Below are 22,833 nucleotides of genomic sequence, written 5' to 3'. Positions count from 1 at the left end.
TGGTTGAGAGAAGGCTCACGTCAAAAGCATTTCGCAACACTACAAGCATTTCACTACACTCGCAATAGCATCTGCTAACCATGTGTATGTGACCAATAAAATGTTATTTGAGAATGCCAAGAGTGTGCAAAGCTGTCGTCATGGCAACGGGTAGCTACTTTTGAACAATCTAAAGTATAAAATATATTTAGATTTTTTTAAATACTTTTTTGGGTACTGCATGATTCCATGTGGGTTATTTCATAGTTTTGATGTCTTCACTATTCTACAATGTAGAAAATAGTCAAAATTATTGACTGAGTAGGTGTGTCCAAACATTTAACTTATACTGTACCTTGTCCCAAATGTAGAGGCCTATGGGATATTCATTGATTCATTGAAGAGGTTAGATGGTAAATGAGATCTGCATAACATACCAATACCAATGGACATACCTTTGTTTGCCTCCTCGCCTGTATACCTACAGACACAAAGGTGAGCCGTTCAGTCATCTGCACCCAATACAGCTAACCTTCAACATATTCTAATCTCTTTGTTGATTGATATCAACTGAATTGAGTTAATGTTCTGTTTTAGAGGGGGCCCCCGTGTTGAGGATCAGCATGGCTACAGACGTAAGTGGTATGGAGCAGTGGTCATTTAGGCAGGTTATTTTCGCTTTCTTGGGGCACAGGGACTATGGGGATCTGCTTGAAATATGGAGGTATTACAGACCTGGTCAGGGAGGTGTTGAAAATGTCAGTAGGAACCCCTTGCCAGGTGGCCCGTGCTCTGGTAATCCGTCTGGCCCCGCGGCCTTGTGAATGTTGACCTGTTCAAAGGTCTTGCTCACATCGGCGTCGGAGAGCGTGATCACACAGTCGTCCGGGAACAGCTGGTGCTCTCATGCACGGTTCAGTGTTGCTTGCCTTGAAGTGAGCATTAAAAGGCGTTTTGCTCGTCTGGTAGGCTCGTGTCACTGGGAAGCAGCTTGCAAGCCCTGCCACATCCGACGAGCGTCAGAGCTGGTGTAGTAGGATTCAGTCTAAATCCTGTATTGACGCTTTGCCTGTTTGATGGTTCGTCTGAGGGAATAGCAGGATGTCTTATAAGCGTACGGAATACTTGTCCCGCTCCTTGAAAAAGGCTGCTCTAGCCTTTAGCTCGGTGCAGATGTTGCCTGTAATCCATGGCTTCTGGTTGGGATATGTACGCAAGGTCACTGCGGGGATTACTTTGTCGATGCTCTTATTGATGAAGCCGGTGACTGGGGGGGGTGTACTCCTCAATGCCATTAGATGAATCATTTACATTTACATTTAAGTCATTTAGCAGACGCTCTTATCCAGAGCGACTTACAAATTGGTGCATTCACCTTATGACATCCAGTGGAGCAGCCACTTTACAATAGCGCATCTAAATCTTTTAGGGGGGGGTGAGAAGGATTACCTTATCCTATCCTAGGTATTCCTTAAAGAGGTGGGGTTTCAGGTGTCTCCGGAAGGTGGTGATTGACTCCGCTGTCCTGGCGTCGTGAGGGAGTTTGTTCCACCATTGGGGGGCCAGAGCAGCGAACAGTTTTGACTGGGCTGAGCGGGAACTGTACTTCCTCAGTGGTAGGGAGGCGAGCAGGCCAGAGGTGGATGAACGCAGTGCCCTTGTTTGGGTGTAGGGCCTGATCAGAGCCTGGAGGTACTGAGGTGCCGTTCCCCTCCTGCTTTAGTTTTTGCTTGTAAGCAGGAATCAGGAGGATATAATTATGGTCAGATTTGACAAATGGAGGGGCAAGGAGAGCTTTGTATGCGTCTCTGTGTGTGGAGTAAAGGTGGTCTAGTGTTTTTTTTTTTCTCTGGTTGCACATGTGACATGCTGGTAGAAATTAGGTAAAACTGATGTAAGTTTGCCTGCATTAAAGTCCCCGGCCACTAGGAGCGCCACTTCTGGATGAGCATTTTCTTGTTTATGGCCAGGACCTCTACAGCTGGCTACTCCTGCGGTATTATCCGGGGGCGGGTGCAGTGCTGAGGAGTATTTCTGTCTGTAATAAAGCCCTTTTGTGGGGAAAAAATGATTCTGATTGGCTGGGTCTGGCTCCCAGTGGCCTCCCAGGCCCACCCATGGCTGCACCCCTGCCCAGTCATGTGAAATCCATAGATTAGGTCCTAATGAATTTATTTAAATTGACTGATTTCCATCTATGAATTGTAAATCAGTAAAGTCTTTGAAATTGTTGCATGTTGCGTTTATATTTTTGTTCAGTATATATGAAAGCAGGTGCTTCCACACAGGTGAGTCAATGTGCTAACACTAGGTACCAGAATCTCGCAGTATCCTTTTAAAGCCACAGTGTTTTACCATCAAAGAGTGGGCCACCAACAAAACAGGATTAAAAATGGATCAAATGCAGCCTATGACATTGATTGAAATTCTGTAGTCCACAATATCTATCTTATTATAGAGCTCTGCTCAACCTCATCATGCCATTATTTATTATTACAGAGCTCTGTTCAGCCTATAAACATGACATTATCTATTATTATAGAGCTCTGCTCAGCCTGTAAACATGACATTATCTATTATTATAGAGCTCTGCTCAGCCTATAAACATTATCATTATCTATTATTATAGAGCCTATAAACATGACATTATCTATATTATAGAGCTCTGCTCAGCCTATAAACATGACATTATCTATTATTATAGAGCTCTGCTCAGCCTATAAACATGACATTATCTATTATTATAGAGCTCTGTTCAGCCTATAAACATGACATTATCTATTATTATAGAGCTCTGCTCAGCCTATAAACATGACATTATCTATTATTATAGAGCTCTGTTCAGCCTGTAAACATGACATTATCTATTATCTCCATTATCTATAGGTTATATACAAGACGTACCTGTACAGAGTCAATGTAAAAAAAAGGTAGTTGAAGTAATGTGTACATGTAGGTAGGGGTTAAAGTGACTAGGTAGATGACAGACATATTTTTAAATGTATTTATCAGATATGTTTTATTTTAAAAAAAAATACTAACATTCAAATCATTGTTGTGCAAATACAAACCTAACATGTTGTGGGCCAATGACAGAATGACACTTCACACATGCAGCACAGATGTCTTTTAATAAAATGGTCTTTATCAATAGGAGTGAAGGAAAAACAGTTCATTGTCATGGAAACCAAAGAACGCATTTATTTAGTACAATCAAATGAACCTTGTAGTACACTGCAGCTATTCTGCAATTACTGCGTCCTAAATACCACTGCCGACTGCAGTTACTGCACTTGGACTGCAGTTTCAAAACAGCAATCTTTTTTGACAGGGAAGACGACATTTTTACGTTATTTGCCACATAGCCTAGGTTTTCAGGATAACTTGATGTCGGCAAAAATGAACATGTGGCACTGACTCGCCCACGCATTGCTGAAGACTTTGGATTAACATAAAGCATTTTCACCCAACTTAAATCCAATGACACGGTGAAATGTTTAGTTGATTTCATGTTGAATTCACTTTAGTTGACAATTTGACCAAATGTAAATCAAAACTCGACGTTGAAATGACGTCTGTACCCAGTGGGCTGGTTTGAATTAGCTGCAGGTGTTGGATCAACATTCACCTTCGAGACATAAATCTACGACGAGGAACCATAGTTTAGGAAAAGGAGGCGAGTAGTGCGGATGAAATGGAGAAAAGGGTTAGAGAATCAACAGCTGTGCTTGGAATGAGGACAATATGGCTGTCAGTTCTAATGATATATATAAAAAAAAAATTTAGCCCTAGGCAAGTCAGTTAAATAAAGAACAATTCTTATTTACAATGACCGCAAACATGGGCCAATTGTGAGCCGCACTGTGGGACTTCCGATCACGACCGTTTGTGATACAGTTTAGAATCGAACAGCGCCAAAAACTCAAGAGCCAAAAATAACTGGCAGCGGGGATTCGAACCCGCGCCTCCGAAGAGACTGGAGCCTTAATCCAGCGCCTTAGACCGCTCGGCCACGCTACCGATGAACATTTGTCAACCATATGATACAACATATTGATATCCATCAATACCGGATGTTTCCGATTTTTATCAACTACGTAGAGGGTGATAGTGTATATAGAAGAAGTATGGAAAAACCTTTAAATGATTTGTTATGACATTGTTTGACAGAATCCTCTTTGCGTTACCCAATTCAGACAACAGATGGCGACGTGGGTAATTATTCCGTGACGTCTAATCTAGTGGACGGGATGCTAAGAAGAGCAACACGGCTACGTATTCATCCACCTCGATAGCTTGCTAGGCAACATGAAACCGAAATATTGAAGCTCTTTAGACCATTCTTGTGTATATTAGTCTCAGTGTTTTAAACACAATTGTGTTAATTAACGTATCAACTGCTTAAATGTAACGTCATTTGCATGTTAAATGTGTTAACTTGTTAAGATTGATACTGAGCCCGGCACTAGGCTAGTTTCTAATGCTAACCAGCTAATGCTATTTAGCGAACTAATATCCCCGACCATGAGCTCACTAAGCTACTTCTCCCCTGCTAAAGAGGTCTGCTGGACTCAGAAAGAAGCTCTGGGGCTGAACATTGTCGTAAAAGAGGATGATATTACAGCGAAAGGAGAGGAAGAAGCTTTCAGAATGAAAAAGGAGGAAGAGGAGGCTATCACGTTGAAAGAAGAGGAGGAGCATTTTGGAGTGGAGGGAGTATCGGCTGTCACAGTGGAAAAGAGGTAGAAGCTTTCAGAATGAAAAAGGAGGAAGAGGAGGATGTTATAGTGAAAGAAGAGAATGAAACTTTAGGAGTGAAAGAGGAAGAGGGGATACAGTCTGTCACAGTGGAAGAGGAGGTAGAAGCTTTCAGAATTAAAAGGGAGGAAGAGGTGGCTGTTAGAGTGAAAGACGAACCTTTTTGGGAGGAAGAGAAGGCTATCGGAATAAAAGAGACGGTTGAAGACGTTCTGGGAGTGAAAGAGGAGGAGACAGAAGATCTGATTAACAGCAGTGAGTATTGTCTAAAAACAACTCGGCAGTTGTTGAACTAGGCTAAGGTGTGGTTTTAAAGGGGCATTCTATTGAAGTTATGCTCTCAAATATGTTGTTCAGTACTGGAGGAATTGATAAAGGGGCACATTGGTACATACATTTTTTAAAACTTGTAAATTATTGATACTTTATTGTCCATTTACATGAATTTAGTTTAGTCAGCGGGTAAACATCTTTCCACACTGGGAGCTGTCTCCCAAGCTGGGCTCACTCTCTCAGAGGAAGAGATCATTTTCTGGATAGGCCAGAAAATGTGACATGTCACTCCCTATGTAAATATGGGGTGTGAAACCTGCCAGTTCAGGTCAGCTCCGCTGAGAGAGTGGAAACAGAGAGCTGACAGATGGGGGCATTGTGACACTATAAGGCACGGGAACCTATGAAATTCACAGAGCGCTCTGTACACCAATAATGTCACTGAACCAGTCCACAACTTCACATCTCACAGTTTAAAAGCAGAGAAGAAGTCCTAGAACCTGATGACACATTAGAGAGAGTTGTAGCCATTGATTATTGAAGAATATAACTTCTAAATGCCCAACGACCTCAGTTCAACGGTCATACCCCATCTGAACCCAATATATACAGAGTTTACAAAACATTATGAACACCTGCTCAACTTTGATTTCCCATCAGAACCCACAACAGCCTGTTTAACTCTGAGGGGTATACTATGTAGTGGGATAGAGGAGTTAGTGAGCTGACTTCGGTTCAATTCTGAATTCGACTCACTGAATTCAACTCAGGATAACTGTTGAAGGTCTCTTACCTCTTAACCATGTAAGTTTCTAGGGCAACAAATCCTTCATCTCTAACCTGCTCCGGGGCAGGCTAGTTGAGGACCAATCAGGGGGCAGGCTAACCCCACTTTATCCTGACTCAAGTGTTGTGTCTGAGCTATGATTTGAGGACCAATCAAATCGAATTCCCTTCCATCTATGATTGCAATAACAAGTCATACGTTTACCATCTGTTTGATGTTCTCGTTCACACAGGAGAGAGACATGACTATGGTGGATCCTCTGGGGAGCCTCAACAACATCCTGATGCTGACGAGGCAGAGAAGAGTCTCTCCAGATCAGAACACCAGATGGTACAGCTTGGTCTGGTCTAGCATACAGCTTTCTCTATCGGGCTCTGTGTTTCTGTAAAGCACTTCATGACAACAGTGACATCAGCATCCATAATGATATGTGTCTGTGTCCCCTCTTTATGGTTACCAGGACAACACTAGCCCTTCCTCCCTCCCGGAGTCCCCGTGTCGTGCCTCTCCCGGTAGCACCTTACTGCTGGGTATGAAGAGGTTGTCTGTGCTGCTGGTGGACTGCAGGAAAACAACGGGGCTGAGTGGAACTGTGAGAAGAGGAGAAGAGAAGAAAGGATCAGATTTGACACATCAAAGTAAGTGCTGTAGTTGAGTTTGAACAAATAGAATAGATCTGCCCACTCAGGTCTGTTCCCAGTAGGGCTGGTATCTGTTCCCAGTAGGGCTGGTATCTGTTCCCAGTAGGGCTGGTATCTGTTCCCAGTAGGGCTGGTATCTGTTCCCAGTAGGGCTGGTCTCTGTTCCCAGTAGGGCTGGTCTCTGTTCCCAGTAGGGTTGGTATCTGTTCCCAGTAGGGCTGGTATCTGTTCCCAGTAGGGCTGGTGTATGTTCCCAGTAGGGCTGGTGTATGTTCCCAGTAGGGCTGGTGTCTGTTCCCAGTAGGGTCTGTTCCCAGTAGGGCTGGTATCTGTTCCCAGTGGGGCTGGTATCTGTTCCCAGTAGGGTCTGTTCCCAGTAGGGTCTGTTCCCAGTAGGGTCTGTTCCCAGTAGGGCTGGTATCTGTTCCCAGTAGGGCTGGTATCTGTTCCTAGTAGGGCTGGTCTCTGTTCCCAGTAGGGCTGGTCTCTGTTCCCAGTAGGGCTGGTCTCTGTTCCCAGTAGGGCTGGTCTCTGTTCCCAGTAGGGCTGGTCTCTGTTCCCAGTAGGGCTGGTATCTGTTCCCAGTAGGGCTGGTATCTGTTCCCAGTAGGGCTGGTCTCTGTTCCCAGTAGGGCTGGTATCTGTTCCCAGTAGGGGCTGTTCCCAGTAGGGCTGGTATCTGTTCCCAGTAGGGGCTGTTCCCAGTAGGGCTGGTATCTGTTCCCAGTAGGGCTGGTATCTGTTCCCAGTAGGGCTGGTATCTGTTCCCAGTAGGGCTGGTATCTGTTCCCAGTAGGGCTGGTGTCTGTTCCCAGTAGGGCTGGTGTCTGTTCCCAGTAGGGCTGGTGTCTGTTCCCAGTAGGGTCTGTTCCCAGTAGGGCTGGTATCTGTTCCCAGTAGGGTCTGTTCCCAGTAGGGCTGGTATCTGTTCCCAGTAGGGCTGGTGTCTGTTCCCAGTAGGGTCTGTTCCCAGTAGGGCTGGTATCTGTTCCCAATAGGGCTGGTATCTGTTCCCAGTAGGGCTGGTATCTGGTCCCAGTAGGGCTGGTATCTGGTCCCAGTAGGGCTGGTATCTGGTCCCAGTAGGGCTGGTATCTGGTCCCAGTAGGGCTGGTATCTGGTCCCAGTAGGGCTGGTATCTGGTCCCAGTAGGGCCGGTATCTGTTGAAGTTGTCAAGGACGTGAGTTTGTTTTTGTACAGGACGTACTGTTGACGCCCTGTGGAATCAATAGGAATTGCATCAGGGAGATATTTTACAATATGACCTTTCTCTTGCATTTCTAAGAGGATGGTCTCTCCAAAATTTTTAAAAAAAAATCAGTTTGGATATTCTCCTACCATATCTATTGTGTTATAGTCTCCTACCATATCTATTGTGTTATAGTCTCCTACCATATCTATTGTGTTATAGTCTCCTACCATATCTATTGTGTTATAGTCTCCTACCATATCTATTGTGTTATAGTCTCCTACCATATCTATTGTGTTATAGTCTCCTACCATATCTATTGTGTTATAGTCTCCTACCATATCTATTGTGTTATAGTCTCCTACATTATTGTAACATTTCTACAAACTTCAACATTTTTTTATTTCCAATGGTACCTAATATCTATTGTGCATATCCATATCTTCAGGACCTGTGAGCTACAGTTCAGTTTACTTTGGGCACGTCATTACCAGACAGGAAGTGGAGTCAAAAAAGGGGGCCCTATCCCTAATCTATTGGGCATGTGCCTATATCTAGAGCACACTCCTCCAGTTCACCCAGCTGAGTTAAAAGCAAAAGAATATAAATAAATAAATATTCTATTTATACTTCCTGTTTCTGTTTATTTACCTATTTTGATGTCATATATTGAATTTTGGATTTACTTCCAAAGTCTTAGTCAATAATTGAAACCAACCTCATTTAATCTGACATCCACATTCCATTGATGCCCTGCTAACCCTATATCAGATGTTGGATGTAGAGCTCAATAAGGAGGTTATAGAGCTAGATCAGATTTGGATAAATTCTTACAACCCCTAAAATCAGATTAGGATGTCAACCCCTAAAATCAGATTAGGATGTCATTTTTGATCAATAAGGATGTCAAAGATGTAATCAGGATGTCATAAATCTAGATCAGATTAGGATGTCATTTCTGATCAATAAGGATGTAATAAGGATATCATAAATCTAGATCAGATTTGGATGTCAACAAAAAAAGACACAACAACATGTAAAGTTCAATAGGATTTATTTAATTTTAATTTTATTAGCCTACATTTCTCTACAGCCACTCTGCTCTGAGGGATCTATATTAAACCCCATACAAAGACTTAGCAGGAGGTTTCATCATGTGGACTTCGTACATGTCTGTCTAACTAAACACTGTCTTTGGCAGAGAGAGATCAGACTCTCCACGTTGACAGCGGGAAGAGTCCTCCGGGGATCATCGGACCCAGCGACGCCCAAACCAGCTGGACGACACCACTGCTCCCAGTGTGGAAAGAGTTTTAACCATTTAGGGAACCTGAAAACGCACGGGAGGACACATACGGGAGAGAAGCCGTACCACTGCCCCCTCTGTGGAAAGAGATTCACCCATTCAGGGAGCCTGAAAGCACATACGAAAATACACACAGGGGAGAAACCTTATCACTGCTCTCAGTGCGGAAAGAGATTTATCCAGTTAGGGAACCTGGAATCACACGAGAGAACTCACACAGAAGTAAAGAGGCTTTTCCACTGTTCTCATTGTGAAAAAACGTTTAAGAATTTAGGGAACCTGAAAGTGCATGAGAAATGCCATACAGGCGGGAAGCTTTTTCGCTGCTCCCAGTGTGGAACGATATTTACCCAGTTTAGGCACCTGACAGACCACGAGGTAACACACACAGGGAAGATGCCTTACCACTGCTCCCGGTGTGGAAAGACATATTTCACGTCACATGCACTTAGTCTTCATGAGAGAACACACACAGTGCTCCCGCCCTTATCTCATATTTTTGACTGAAAAATCGTGTTTTTTTGTTTGTTTATGACACATTAAATCAAATTGTAGAAAGTTTACTCGACAACGACGACGACAAAACAAATGTTACCCTCTGTTTCTTCTTGAGAAAACACGTTAAAACAAGTATTTTAACATTAAATTCCTATTACTACCAACTGAAATAAGTATTTCCAATATTATTTTTTCCAATCAAGTTACAGAGCTCTACCAGGCGGTTGAGACGTCAAGAGGGTCATATCTACAATGACACATTAGAATGTCGTTTTGCATAGCATTTTTACTGATCTAGAAAATATACATTTACTTTAGGTATGCTTCAGTGGCCTTTTTAATACATCGTTAAGCATTGTTAAATGAGGACTGATCTCAAACGAGAGAGAGAGAGAGTAAAACAGAGAGAGAGAGAGAGAGAGTCCTCCATCAGTCTCATAGTCTCCAAAAAATCAAAGAAGTGACGGGATATTTCATGTATTTATGCCTTTGTCCAACTCGGCGCTGCTATACATTTACTTTAGGTATGCCTCAATGGCCTTTTTAATACATCGTTAAGCATTGTTAAATGAGGACTGATCTCAAACGTGGAACAACGTATGGTCATATTCAATTACAATCAGAAATGTATACAGTACAGTGAAATGTATGTGTTTTTCCACGTAGTGGATACAGTACAGTGAAATGTACGTGTTTTTCCAGCTAGTGGATACAGTACAGTGAAATGTACGTGTTTTTCCAGCTAGTGGATACAGTAGTAGTCACACAAAATGGCTTTCTTCAATTTCAAATGGTCTCTGTTCTTCCACCACGTTTCCTCCATCTTCAGACTATATTTTACGATAATATATGACAAAACGCAATTTTTTTATTTATTACTGTTACAGACTTTGGTTTATTGGCCGATAGTCTGAATATTGATTATTTATTGATTATTTGACGTTATGAGGCTGAAATGTGGGTAAAACCATGTGTTCCGTAGTAGTCTGTTAATCATGTCTGTCTCTAGTAGCAGTCTGGTAATCATGTCTGTCTCTAGTAGCAGTCTGTTAATCATGTCTGTCTCTAGTAGCAGTCTGTTAATCATGTCTGTCTCTAGTAGCAGTCTGGTAATCACGTCTGTCTCTAGTAGCAGTCTGTTAATCATGTCTGTCTCTAGTAGCAGTCTGGTAATCATGTCTGTCTCTAGTAGCAGTCTGTTAATCATGTCTGTCTCTAGTAGCAGTCTGTTAATCATGTCTGTCTCTAGTAGCAGTCTGGTAATCATGTCTGTCTCTAGTAGCAGTCTGGTAATCATGTCTGTCTCTAGTAGCAGTCTGGTAATCATGTCTGTCTCTAGTAGCAGTCTGGTAATCATGTCTGTCTCTAGTAGCAGTCTGTTAATCATGTCTGTCTCTAGTAGCAGTCTGGTAATCATGTCTGTCTCTAGTAGCAGTCTGTTAATCATGTCTGTCTCTAGTAGCAGTCTGGTAATCGTCTGTCTCTAGTAGCAGTCTGTTAATCATGTCTGTCTCTAGTAGCAGTCTGGTAATCATGTCTGTCTCTAGTAGCAGTCTGGTAATCATGTCTGTCTCTAGTAGCAGTCTGTTAATCATGTCTGTCTCTAGTAGCAGTCTGGTAATCATGTCTGTCTCTAGTAGCAGTCTGGTAATCATGTCTGTCTCTAGTAGCAGTCTGGTAATCATGTCTGTCTCTAGTAGCAGTCTGGTAATCATGTCTGTCTCTAGTAGCAGTCTGGTAATCATGTCTGGTAATCATGTCTGTCTCTAGTAGCAGTCTGGTAATCATGTCTGTCTCTAGTAGCAGTCTGGTAATCATGTCTGTCTCTAGTAGCAGTCTGGTAATCATGTCTGTCTCTAATAGCAGTCTGTTAATCATGTCTGTCTCTAGTAGCAGTCTGGTAATCATGTCTGTCTCTAGTAGCAGTCTGGTAATCATGTCTGTCTCTAGTAGCAGTCTGGTAATCATGTCTGTCTCTAGTAGCAGTCTGGTAATCATGTCTGTCTCTAGTAGCAGTCTGTTAATCATGTCTGTCTCTAGTAGCAGTCTGTTAATCATGTCTGTCTCTAGTAGCAGTCTGGTAATCATGTCTGTCTCTAGTAGCAGTCTGGTAATCATGCCTGTCTCTAGTAGCAGTCTGGTAATCACGTCTGTCTCTAGTAGCAGTCTGGTAATTAGTAGCAGTCTGGTCTGTCTCTAGTAGCAGTCTGGTAATCATGTCTGTCTCTAGTAGCAGTCTGGTAATCATGTCTGTCTCTAGTAGCAGTCTGTTAATCATGTCTGTCTCTAGTAGCAGTCTGGTAAATCATAGCAGTCTGGTAATCATGTCTGTCTCTAGTAGCAGCAGTCTGTTAATAGCAGCAGTCTGTTAATCATGTCTGTCTCTAGTAGCAGTCTGGTAATCATGTCTGGTAATCATGTCTGTCTCTAGTAGCAGTCTGTTAATCATGTCTGTCTCTAGTAGCAGTCTGGTAATCATGTCTGTTAATCATGTCTGTCTCTAGTAGCAGTCTGTTAATCATGTCTGTCTCTAGTAGCAGTCTGGTAATCATGTCTCTAGTCAGTCTGTTAATCATGTCTGTCTCTAGTAGCAGTCTGGTAATCAGTCTGTCTGTCTCTCTAGTAGCAGTCTGGTAATCACGTCTGTCTCTAGTAGCAGTCTGTTAATCATGTCTGTCTCTAGTAGCAGTCTGTTAATCACGCAGTCTGTTAATCATGTCTGTCTCTAGTAGCAGTCTGTTAATCATGTCTGTCTCTAGTAGCAGTCTGTTAATCATGTCTGTCTCTAGTAGCAGTCTGGTAATCATGTCTGTCTCTAGTAGCAGTCTGGTAATCATGTCTGTCTCTAGTAGCAGTCTGGTAATCATGTCTGTCTCTAGTAGCAGTCTGGTAATCATGTCTGTCTCTAGTAGCAGTCTGGTAATCAGCCTTTCCTTTCTTTCTCTAGTCAGTCTGGTAATCATGTCTGTCTAGAGCAGTCTGGTAATCATGTAGTCTCTAGTAGCAGTCTGGTAATATGTCTGTCTCTAGTAGCAGTCTGGTAATCATGTCAGCAGCAGTGTAGTAGCTTTTCCTTTCTTTAGCTGTAGTTGTAGTGGTAGTAGTAGTAGTAGTAGTAGTAGTAGCTGTAGTAGTGGTAGTAGCTGTAGCTGTAGTTGTAGTGGTGGTAGTAGTAGTAGTAGTAGCTGTAGTAGCAGCATCAATAATAATAGTAGTAGTAGCTGTAGTAGCAGCATCAATAATAGTAGTAGTATCAGTAGTGGTGGTAGTAGCAGTAGCCTTTCCTTTCTCACAGTCATAGACTGAATTGTACACCAATCTACAATCATAACATCAATCATATATAATTATCAGATAGTAACATTCTAAACTAGCAAAACACATTTGTAATACAAATCAACGACAAGGTTTTTTTGGGTTGGCAGCTTGAGAAAATTACAGTCCATCTTTAGAGTTATTAGGAAGGCATTTCTAAGGCTCTGGGCGATGTGGTGTGTGTCGCCATATCAATCGGATCCGTTTAGTGAGGTACGGAACGGCAGAGTCTCATAGCAACCTGTTTGTTGTCACGGAGACAGAGAGTGTTCAGTTTGCTCTCTGGTTGGAGGGAGCCAGTCTGTCAACTGGGAGTTCTTCAGTGTTTTACTTGCTATATTGTATTTACTTTGCCACCATGGCCCTTTTTTTTGCCTTTACCTCCCTTCTCACCTCATTTGCTCACATCGTATATAGACTTGTTTATACTGTATTAATGACTGTATGTTTGTTTTACTCCATGTGTAACTCTGTGTCGTTGTACGTGTCGAACTGCTTTGCTTTATCTTGGCCAGGTCGCAATTGTAAATGAGAACTTGTTCTCAACTTGCCTACCTGGTTAAATAAAGGTTAAATAAAAAAAAAAACGTTTTTTTTTAAAAACAAAATGTCAGGCAGATCTGCTCCTGTCTTACATGAGTGCTTCCCGGTAGCTGGTGTACAGTTCCGACCGGCCTAGAAGGATTCTGCTGCAGGGGTCTCTTCTGGACACCCTCCAGCTTGAACGGTCAGGGTTTGAGTGAGGTCAGGATGTGATCATGGTATACGAGGGTGACAGCCAGGGAAAACACAGGATGTGATCATGGTATACGAGGGTGACAGGATGTGATCATGGTATACGAGGGTGACAGGATGTGATCATGGTATACGAGGGAAAACACAGGACGTGATCATGGTATACGAGGGTGACAGGATGTGATCATGGTATACGAGGGTGACAGGATGTGATCATGGTATACGAGGGTGACAGGATGTGATCATGGTATACGAGGGAAAACACAGGATGTGATCATGGTATACGAGGGTGACAGCCAGGGAAAACACAGGATGTGATCATGGTATACGAGGGTGACAGGATGTGATCATGGTATACGAGGGAAAACACAGGATGTGATCATGGTATACGAGGGTGACAGGATGTGATCATGGTATACGAGGGTGACAGCCAGGGAAAACAGACTCCAGAACTGGTCTTACAACTGGTCTCTTGAATAATGTTTACATACTACTTTACTCACCTCACTCTAACCACTAGGCTACCCTGCCGCCCCTACACTCTAACCACTAGGCTACCCTGCCGCCCCTACACTCTAACCACTAGGCTACCCTGCCGCCCTACACTCTAACCACTAGGCTACCCTGCCGCCCCCTACACTCTAACCACTAGGCTACCCTGCCGCCCTACACTCTAACCACTAGGAAAACCCTGGTCCCTGACACTCTCAACACCAGGCTACCCTGCCGTCCCTACGCCTAACCACTAGGCTACCCTGCCATCCCTGACGCCTAACCACTAGGCTACCCTGCCGTCCCTACGCTCTAACCACTAGGCTACCCTGACAGTCCCTACACTCTAACCACAGGCTATCCTGCCAGGGGTCCCTACACTCTAACCACTAGGCTACCCTGCCGGGCCCCTACGCTCTAACCACTAGGCTATCCTGCCGTCCCTACGCCCAACCACTAGGCTACCCTGCCGTCCCTACGCTCTAACCACCAGGCTACCCTGGATGTCCCTACACCTAACCACTAGGCTACCCTGAAAACCCTACACTCTAACCACTAGGCTACCCTGCCGTCCCTACACTCTAACCACAGGCTACCCTGCCGTATACGAGGGTGACGCTCACTCTAACCACTAGGCTACCCTGTCATGGTCCCTACACTCTAACCACTAGGCTGTGCCGATCCTACGCCTAACCACTAGGCTGACTGCCAGGTCCCTACACTCTAACCACTAGGCTACCCTGCCGTCCCTACGCTCTAACCACTAGGCTACCCTGATCATGGTCCCTACAGGGTGATAAGCCTAACCACCAGGCTGACCCTGCCGTCCCTACACTCTAACCACTAGGCTACCCTCCTGGTCCCTACCCCTACACTCTAACCACTAGGCTACCCTGCCGTCCCTACACTCAGGAAACCACAGGCTGGACCTGCCTCCTCTACACTCTAACCACTAGGCTACCCTGCCTCTCTACACTCTAACCACTAGGCTACCCTGCTGTCCCTACACTCTAACCACTAGGCTAACCAGTCCCCACTCTAACCAGGATAGGCTACCCTGCCGTCCCTACACTCTAACCACAGGCTACCCTGTGATCCCTACACTCTAACCACTAGGCTGGTCTCTTGAATAATGTTTACATACTGCTTTAAACCTCACTCTAACCACTAGGCTACCCAGGTGTCCCTACAGGGAAAACCACTAGGCTGGTCTCTTGAATAATGTTTACATACTGCTTTACTCACCTCACTCTAACCACTAGGCTACCCTGCCGTCCCTACACTCTAACCACTAGGCTACCCTGCCTCCTCTACACTCTAACCACTAGGCTGGTCTCTTGAATAATGTTTACATACTGCTTTACTCACCTCACTCTAACCACTAGGCTGGTCTCTTGAATAATGTTTACATACTGCTTTACTCACCTCACTCTAACCACTAGGCTACCCTGCCGGGTACACTCTAACCACTAGGCTACCCTGCCGTCCCTACACTCTAACCACTAGGCTGACTGCCAGGTCCCTACACTCTAACCACTAGGCTACCCTGAGTCCCTACACTCTAACCACTAGGCTGGTCTCTTGAATAATGTTTACATACTGCTTTACTCACCTCACTCTAACCACTAGGCTACCCTGCCGTCCCTACACTCTAACCACTAGGAAAACACCTGATGTGATCCTACACTCTAACCACTAGGCTACCCAGTCCCTACACTCTAACCACTAGGCTGGTCTCTTGAATAATGTTTACATATGGTTTACTCACCTCACTCTAACCACAGGGCTACCCTATGCCGTCCCTACACTCTAACCACTAGGCTACCCTGCCGTCCCTACACTCTAACCACTAGGCTACCCTGCCGTCCCTACACTCTAACCACTAGGCTGGTCTCTTGAATAATGTTTACATACTGCTTTACTCACCTCACTCTAACCACTAGGCTACCCTGCCGTCCCTACACTCTAACCACTAGGCTACCTGCCTCCTCTACACTCTAACCACTAGGCTACCTGCCTCCCTACACTCTAACCACTAGGCTAACCTGCCGTCACCTACTAGGCTAACCTCTAACCACTAGGCTACCCTGCCGTCCCTACGCTCTAACCACTAGGCTACCCTGGATGTCCCTACACTCTAACCACTAGGCTAACCTGCCGTCCCTACACTCTAACCACTAGGCTACCCTGAGGGTCCCACACTCTAACCACTAGGCTACCCTGCCGTCCCTACACTCTAACCACTAGGCTGGTCTCTTGAATAATGTTTACATACTGCTTTACTCACCTCACTCTAACCACTAGGCTACCCTGCCGTCCCTACACTCTAACCACTAGGCTACCCTGCCGTCCCTACACTCTAACCACTAGGCTGTGATCCTGCCGTCCCTACACTCTAACCACTAGGCTGGTCTCTTGAATAATGTTTACATACTGCTTTACTCACCTCACTCTAACCACTAGGCTACCCTGCCGTCCCTACACTCTAACCACTAGGCTACCCTGCCGTCCCTACACTCTAACCACTAGGCTACCCTGCCGTCCCTACACTCTAACCACTAGGCTGGTCTCTTGAATAATGTTTACATACTGCTTTACTCACCTCACTCTAACCACTAGGCTACCCTGCCGTCCCTACACTCTAACCACTAGGCTACCTGCCTCCTCTACACTCTAACCACTAGGCTACCTGCCTCCTCTACACTCTAACCACTAGGCTAACCTGCCGTCCCTACACTCTAACCACTAGGCTACCCTGCCGTCCCTACGCTCTAACCACTAGGCTACCCTGCCGTCTGGTATACACTCTAACCACTAGGCTACTCCTGCCGTCCCTACGCCTAACCACTAGGCTACCCTGCCGTCCCACGCTCTAACCACTAGGCTACCCTGCCGTCCCTACGCTCTAACCACTAGGCTACCCTGCCGTCCCTACGCTCTAACCACTAGGCTACCCTGCCGTCCCTACGCTCTAACCACTAGGCTACCCTGCCGTCCCTACACTCTAACCACTAGGCTACCCTGCCGTCCCTACACTCTAACCACTAGGCTACCCTGCCGTCCCTACACTCTAACCACTAGGCTGGTCTCTTGAATAATGTTTACATACTGCTTTACTCACCTCACTCTAACCACTAGGCTACCCTGCCGTCCCTACACTCTAACCACTAGGCTACCTGCCTCCTCTACACTCTAACCACTAGGCTACCTGCCTCCTCTACACTCTAACCACTAGGCTAACCTGCCGTCCCTACACTCTAACCACTAGGCTACCCTGCCGTCCCTACGCTCTAACCACTAGGCTACCCTGCCGTCCCTACGCTCTAACCACTAGGCTACCCTGCCGTCCCTACGCTCCTAACCACTAGGCTACCCTGCCGTCCTGCTTTACTCACACACTCTAACCACTAGGCTACCCTGCCGTAACCACCCTACGCCTAACCACTAGGCTACCCTGCCGTCCCTACACTCTAACCACTAGGCTACCCTGCCGTCCCTACGCTCTAACCACTAGGCTACCCTGCCGTCCCTACACTCTAACCACCAGGCTACCCTGTCCCTACACTCTAACCACTAGGCTACCCTGCCGTCCCTACACTCTAACCACTAGGCTGCCCTGCCGTCCCTACACTCTAACCACTAGGCTAACCTGCCGTCCCTACACTCTAACCACTAGGCTACCCTGCCGTCCCTACACTCTAACCACTAGGCTACCCTGCCGTCCCTACACTCTAACCACTAGGCTGCCTGCCGTCCCTACACTCTAACCACTAGGCTACCCTGCCGTCCCTACACTCTAACCACTAGGCTAGCCCCTGCCGTCCCTACACTCTAACCACTAGGCTACCCTGCCGTCCCTACACTCTAACCACTAGGCTAACCTGCCGTCCCTACACTCTAACCACTAGGCTACCCTGCCGTCCCTACACTCTAACCACTAGGCTAACCTGCCGTCCCTACGCTCTAACCAATAGGCTAACCTGCCGTCCCTACGCTCTAACCAATAGGCTAACCTGCCGTCCCTACACTCTAACCACTAGGCTACCCTGCCGTCCCTACGCTCTAACCACTAGGCTGCCCTGCCGTCCCTACACTCTAACCAATAGGCTAACCTGCCGTCCCTACACTCTAACCACTAGGCTACCCTGCCGTCCCTACACTCTAACCACTAGGCTGGTCTCGCTTTTACTCATCTCATATGTATATATTCTGTATTTTAGACACTCCGACTCGTCCTAATATTTATATATTTCTTAATTCCGTTCTTTTACTTTTAGATTTGTGTGGAATTGTTGTGAATTGTTAGATATTACTGTTTGGAGCTATGAACACAAGCATTTCACTACACCCGCAATAACATCTGCTACAACATGTGTATGGACCAATAACATCTGCTACAACATGTGTATGGACCAATAACATCTGCTACAACATGTGTATGGACCAATAACATCTACTTAAAATGTGTATGGACCAATAACATCTGCTATAACATGTGTATGGACCAATAACATCTGCTTAAAATGTGTATGGACCAATAACATCTGCTACAACATGTGTATGGACCAATAACATCTGCTACAACATGTGTATGGACCAATAACATCTGCTACAAAATGTGTATGGACCAATAACATCTGCTATAACATGTGTATGGACCAATAACATCTGCTACAACATGTGTATGGACCAATAACATCTGCTTAAAAAATGTGTATGGACCAATAACATCTGCTACAACATGTGTATGGACCAATAACATCTGCTACAACATGTGTATGGACCAATAACATCTGCTACAACATGTGTATGGACCAATAACATCTGCTTAAAAATGTGTATGGACCAATAACATCTGCTACAACATGTGTATGGACCAATAACATCTGCTACAACATGTGTATGGACCAATAACATCTGCTACAACATGTGTATGGACCAATAACATCTGCTACAACATGTGTATGGACCAATAACATCTGCTACAACATGTGTATGGACCAATAACATCTGCTATAACATGTGTATGGACCAATAACATCTGCTTAAAATGTGTATGGACCAATAACATCTGCTATAACATGTGTATGGACCAATAACATCTGCTTAAAAAATGTGTATGGACCAATAACATCTGCTACAACATGTGTATGGACCAATAACATCTGCTACAACATGTGTATGGACCAATAACATCTGCTACAACATGTGTATGGACCAATAACATCTGCTTAAAATGTGTATGGACCAATAACATCTGCTACAACATGTGTATGGACCAATAACATCTCCTACAACATGTGTATGGACCAATAACATCTCCTACAACATGTGTATGGACCAATAACATCTGCTACAACATGTGTATGGACCAATAACATCTGCTTAAAATGTGTATGGACCAATAACATCTGCTACACCATGTGTATGGACCAATAACGTGATTTGATTTGATACGTAGCCGATGTAGATGCCCAGTAGGTCTGCTTTGGTTAAAGGGACCCTGGTCATGACGTCAACCTGGCTGCTCCAGGGCAGGTCCTAATCATACATGGAGTGGATCTGACTCTTTAGGAACTCAAGCACAAGTTAGATATCACTGTTGGAGCTAGGAACACAAACATAATAGATATCACTGTTGGAGGTAGGAACATAAACATGATATCACTGTTGGAGCTAGGAACATAAACATTATAGATATCACTGTTGGAGCTAGGAACATAACGATAATATCACTGTTGGAGCTAGGAACATAAAGATAATATCACTGTTGGAGCTAGGAACACAAGCATGATAGATTTGTTTTTTAAAATGTAACTAGGCAAGTCAGTTAAGAAGAAATTCTTATTTACAATGACGGCCTGCACCTGCCGAACCCGGACGACGCTGGGCCGTATCTCCACATAGTTGTGCGAACAGGCGCACGTGCTCAGTGGATGTGGTTTAATGTAGTTTACAATGGAAGGTACCTGCTGCATCTCAGTTGTTCTGTGCTCAGCTCTTTTCCCCGCCAGTTTCTCTCTGTGTATCGTACAATGCGTCCATGGCCAGAACCAAGTAAACCTATCGCAAGTACACGGGTGGCAAAGCACCCAGGAAGCAGCTCGCCACCAAGGCTGTGCGCAAGAGCGCCCCGGCTACCGGCGGCGTGAAGAAGCCTCGCCGTTACAGGCCCGGCACCGTGGCTCTGAGAGAGATCAGAGGTTACCAGAAGTCCACTGAGCTGCTGATCCGCAAACTGGCTACCAGCGCCTGGTGAGAGAAATTGGCCAGGACTTCAAGACTGACCTGCGCTTCCAGAGTTCCGCCGTGATGGCCCTGCAGGAGGCTAGCGAGGCCTACCTGGTCGGCCTGTTCGAGGACACCAACCTGTGCGCCATCCACGCCAAGAGGGTGACCATCATGCCCAAGGACATCCAGCTGGCCCGCCGTATTCGCGGAGAGCGCGCTTAAACGATGACCCTATCTCCAAAATACCCCAAATATTTCCTTCAAAAAGGCACAATTGTTCCATTTCTACACGCCCCTCTACATTTCCCAGCATGTATGTTGTTGACGAACACGTCGTGTTCCCTGCTCTCGAGTCACCACAGACCGTGATTCGATTCCAGGCTGTATCACAACCGGCCGTGATTGTAAATAAGAGTTGGTTCTTAACTGACTTGACTAGTTAAATAAAGGGTCACATAGAAATAAAAGCTGGGTATTGCACGTTTTACTCGGCGGAATTCTAGATTCAATATTATCTGCTAACGAGAGGGACGTGACCACTAGAATGTGATTAGATGTATATTGTTGTTTACATACTCATCTCATATGTATATACTGTACTCGATACCATCTACTGTATCTTGCCTATGCTGCTCTGTACCATCACTCATTCATATATCTTTATGTACATATTCCTTATCCCCTTACACTGTGTATAAGACAGTAGTTTTGGAATTGTTAGTTAGATTACTCGTTGGTTATTACTGCATTTGTCGGAACTAGAAGCACAAGCATTTCGCTACACTCGCATTAACATCTCTAACCATGTATGTGACAAATAAGATTTGATTTGATTTGATTAGATGTATATTAGTATGACCAGAGTAGAACAGTGAAATGTTTTACAGAGGGGAAAATACACTAGGAGTAATGAGTGATAGTGATGATATTAGGGCAAAGAGTCCCAATAATAAGTGTTGGCATGGAGAATTGTCACTATGTAGCGAAGAAAAACATTGCATGCCAACTGACTTTGTAAGTCCCCACATTGCAGTGCTGCTGAGAGACTCATGCAGAGGGGGAAAACTTTACCGTGGAGCTCGGACGCCATCTAGTGGATAAACGCGGTACTGCCAACGTGTGAGCACGTCATAGTATCTCACTGTTGGTATTTGATATTATTATTACAGCATAACTATGAATTATTGTAATCTATTACAATATTTGTACTAAAACAGACATTCAAATGAAGCTCTACCAAATATTGAAAGGAGAGGAAGCTTTCAGAATGAAAAAAGGAGGAAGAGGAGGCTGTCACATTGAAAGAAGAGGAAGAGGAGATAGATGCTGTTACAGTGGAAGAGGCAGAGGAGATAGAGGGTGTTACAGAGGAAGAAGGGATAGAGGGTGGTACAGTGGAAGAGGAAGAAGGGATAGAGGGTGTTACAGTAGAAGAGGAAGAAGGGATAGAGGGTGTTACAGTAGAAGAGGAAGAAGGGATAGAGGGTGTTACTGTGGAAGAGGAAGAAGGGATAGAGGGTGTTACAGTGGAAGAAGAGGAAGGGATAGAGGGTGTTACAGTGGAAGAGGAAGAAGGGATAGAGGGTGTTACAGTGGAAGAAGGGATAGAGGGTGTTACAGTGGAAGAGGAAGAAGGGATAGAGGGTGTTACTGTGGAAGAGGAAGAAGGGATAGAGGGTGTTACAGTAGAAGAGGAAGAAGGGATAGAGGGTGTTACAGTGGAAGAGGAAGAAGGGATAGAGGGTGTTACAGTAGAAGAGGAGGAAGGGATAGAGGGTGTTACAGTAGAAGAGGAGGAAGGGATAGAGGGTGTTACAGAGGAAGAGGAAGAAAGGATAGAGGGTGTTACAGTAGAAGAAGGGATAGAGGGTGTTACAGTGGAAGAAGGGATAGAGGGTGTCGAAGAGGAAGAGGAGATAGAGGGTGTTGCAGTAGAAGAGGAAGAAGGGATAGAGGGTGTTACAGTGGAAGAAGAGGAAGGGATAGAGGGTGTTACAGTGGAAGAGGAAGAAGGGATAGAGGGTGTTACAGTAGAAGAGGAAGAAGGGATAGAGGGTGTTACTGTGGAAGAGGAAGAAGGGATAGAGGGTGTTACAGTGGAAGAAGAGGAAGGGATAGAGGGTGTTACAGTGGAAGAGGAAGAAGGGATAGGGGGTGTTACTGTGGAAGAGGAAGAAGGGATAGAGGGTGTTACAGTGGAAGAAGAGGAAGGGATAGAGGGTGTTACAGTGGAAGAGGAAGAAGGGATAGAGGGTGTTACAGTAGAAGAGGAAGAAGGGATAGAGGGTGTTACAGTAGAAGAGGAAGAAGGGATAGAGGGTGTTACAGTAGAATAAAGGATAGAGGGTGTTACAGTGGAAGAGGAGGAAGGGATAGAGGGTGTTACAGTGGAAGAGGAAGAAGGGATAGAGGGTGTTACAGTAGAAGAGGAGGAAGGGATAGAGGGTGTTACAGTAGAGGAGGAAGAAGGGATAGAGGGTGTTACAGTGGAAGAGGAAGAAGGGATAGAGGGTGTTACAGAGGAAGAAGGGATAGAGGGTGTTACAGTGGAAGAGGAGGAAGGGATAGAGGGTGTTACAGGAGAAGAGGAAGAAGGGATAGAGGGTGTTACAGTGGAAGAGGAGGAAG

At 45.0% G+C, this 22,833-nt stretch overlaps 1 pseudogene; it reads left to right on the top strand.

Annotated features, from left to right (window-relative positions):
• Positions 1-20,427, top strand: part of LOC115118728 (uncharacterized) — a 29,980-nt pseudogene extending 9,553 nt beyond the window's left edge.
• The last annotated feature ends 2,406 nt before the right edge of the window (positions 20,428-22,833 follow it).

Source organism: Oncorhynchus nerka, unplaced genomic scaffold (assembly GCF_034236695.1).
Source record: "Oncorhynchus nerka isolate Pitt River unplaced genomic scaffold, Oner_Uvic_2.0 unplaced_scaffold_1089, whole genome shotgun sequence".
In the NCBI taxonomy this organism is placed as follows: domain Eukaryota; kingdom Metazoa; phylum Chordata; class Actinopteri; order Salmoniformes; family Salmonidae; genus Oncorhynchus; species Oncorhynchus nerka.
This window is presented reverse-complemented; position numbering and strand designations above follow the sequence as displayed.